The following is a 2,923-nucleotide window of genomic DNA, read 5'->3' as shown; positions in this document are numbered from 1 at the left end:
TATATATATATATATATATATATATATATATATATATATATATATATATATATATATATATATAAGGGATATAAGTGCTGGATCTGAACTATTTCAATTAGTGAATTGGCGGAAAAGCAGGAATGAAGGTTGGGACAGAAAGGGGAGAGGAGAGCCCGGACGAGGAAAACAAGCACCCCTTTTAGGATTCTAGGAAACAAGCAATACTTTCCCATCTTGAACTGAACTGAACAGAGCACATAGACTAGAATCAGAACTGGAATTCCCTTCTCTGAATTCAAAAGCCCACCCGGACTTGAGAAGTAGCTTGTTCAATTTGTCCTCAGCAGAAGCGAAACCCGTTGCCAAGAGATCGAAATTCCAATCAGAAAATAAGTACTTTGAATCAAGAAATGACATTGCGTAGAAGTGAAGTGAACTAGAGAATTCCAGTCAGAAAAGCAATCGGATACTGAAATCTCTTCTCTGAAAGCTAAAGCTTTACAGATTATAGGAAAGCAAGCACCACGAAGGGCAGTACCCAAACTATAGGTTATCTTGTGTCTGGGCAAGCAAGATCAAGTAGTGGCATCCTATTACCCTAAATGGAAAGCAAAGTAGGTTATTCAGCCATCCCTCGCGAACAATCAGAAGTCTTAGTTTCCTTAACTAATCTCGCCAATTTATCACTTGACCGACCCAGAGACTAATCTATCGTTGGCCCAGGCAAAGAGTGAGAAAAGGCAGCAAAAGGAGTAGCTTGCAGTGAGGAATGAAAGCTGGTGTTTTACCACCATTCAGCAAGAGAAACCCACTGGAACCTTTTCATAGGACCATAGAAAACATGCTGCTTCCTATATAGAGATGACTGCTTCTTTAATGAAGTTGATCGTCTATCTCAAGTGGTGGTGATCGACTCCACGAATAGCCTGAACCTGAGAAATGTATATCTGCAAACGGGAACTTCCTGTTGTCTCGAATCAGGTCTGCTATTTCTATTCATAACTCTCTGGCTGGAATCGACCAAAATAGCCCTTGACGGCAATAAGAGGATCCTAACCACTACACAGTTCGAAATCTCAATCGAATGATACCTCAATTGAACCTGCTGAGTCAGTTATTGGAAAGATATCACTATCAGCCTCACAACAATCTTTAGGAAAATGCAGACACAGTAGTTTTTTTGAAACTTGTTCAGACACCGCAAGCAACTACCAGTATCGATCTTCTAAAGAAATGACCTTCGTTGCCGAAGTGATAGACAAACAATTCTATAGCGGACTTGGACTAGCGACACATTTCTCCATATATGAAATTCAATTCACCCGACATCAAAGAGAAGCTCAAGCTCGGGATCAAAGATCAGCTACAGATCGGGCTGGCATTCATCATAGTCGGCAGCTTACTTTTGACTGAAACATTTACTTTGCACTACATCCGTAAGAATCTGATGGAAAATGAATGCAACGCAATCAATTTATCCCTTCCTCGTGCGCGCGTATCGTATATAGTTCAATGAGAAACAATGCTTTCTGATATTCACGAATTGGATTCGAACCAATGTCCCCCGACTCCTCTACCGAATAAGGATCGTGATTCACATTTCCTCGTTCTCTTTCTAGCTGCCCATATGGGTGGCTGCTATCATCCCCTTTTGATAGCTTCTTATCCGCATCCGCGAGCATAAGCGGAATAGCCTGAACACTCATAGCGATTACCTCAACCCTTGTCTTTCCTTTGGCTCCGCTCGGTGGGGGGGACCCAATGTACCAATTCTTTCACTCGACCCTGCTCCTTCTTCTTTCTCATTTGCCTCTTTCCCTCTCTCCTGCTCCCCCCCCGACTGTCACTCTATTGCAAAGCTAAAGCTTTCCTGGCGCTTGGTGAATAATCTTTCTATAGGGACAAATAAAAGCCCAGTTTTGACCTTGCTGCATATAACATCTAGCATTTCATGTGTCTGAATGTAACAACCAATAATCTGGTTTGCAAAGCTATCTTTGCCCTCCTCGACTGCGGGAGCCCTCCATCGTTGCAGTACAATAGACGTTAATTTCAAGCGTAGCTTACTGGACATACGGTCAAGAACTTCTTGCAGCCTTCGAAAGAAGACTTTAGACATGACGCCAACACCTATGATAGGAATGCCGAATAGTATATCGTCTGCGTAGCGAGGGAAATAGATGTACTTGGTAGAATCCCCATTCTCCTCTTGGGCCATAGCATCGAATTGCAAGTCGAGTTGATGCAGGAATGATTGAATCAAAACAGGCGAGATCGGTGATCCTTGTGGAAGGCCGACTTCACTGTTTGAGTAGTCATTCCCTTTCTTAGAAAGTCTCGGTGTATTGAGAAAGCAATTGATGAGGTCAATGAGAGGAGCGTTATCTGTACCTAAGAGCTTAGACAAATGTTCAAGTAGTAACCGATGGTCTATGCTATCGAAACACTTGACCACGTCCACCTGAACCATAGATCCATAGACGGCCATTGAGTTAATGCACGGAAGAAGGGCCGAGAACCTTGCGGAAGCCCTGCGCAGATGGGGAAATTCATGGATCTAATGAGTCATTGAGTAGCTCTGCCAACGCGGTTATTATAAGTCGATCGGCTGCCGCCGGTTGAGTGATAGGCCTACCTAAATGCTCCCGGCCTTTTCTTTGGTCTAAAGGACCTAAACTACTCACTTGCCAAACTGCCTATTCATATGCCCTTTCCTAAACCACTTTGCTAGTTCTATACACCTGCCAGGATGCTTCTATTGCTTGTTACATATTTGATACTGCTCACTATAATGGAATAGCTTTGTACTCAGTACATGATTGCTTTATAGCACCAGTAGCTTATGCAAACAAATTCCCTCAGAGTGGCAGCTTTTCAATGTCTAGCTAATCCACTGCATCTTATAAATTGTATAGTTATTCAGAACCTCTTCCTTCGAGCT

The sequence above is a fragment of the Triticum dicoccoides genome, chromosome 1B, assembly GCF_002162155.2.
Source record: "Triticum dicoccoides isolate Atlit2015 ecotype Zavitan chromosome 1B, WEW_v2.0, whole genome shotgun sequence".
Taxonomy (NCBI): Eukaryota; Viridiplantae; Streptophyta; class Magnoliopsida; order Poales; family Poaceae; genus Triticum; species Triticum dicoccoides.
This window is presented reverse-complemented; position numbering follows the sequence as displayed.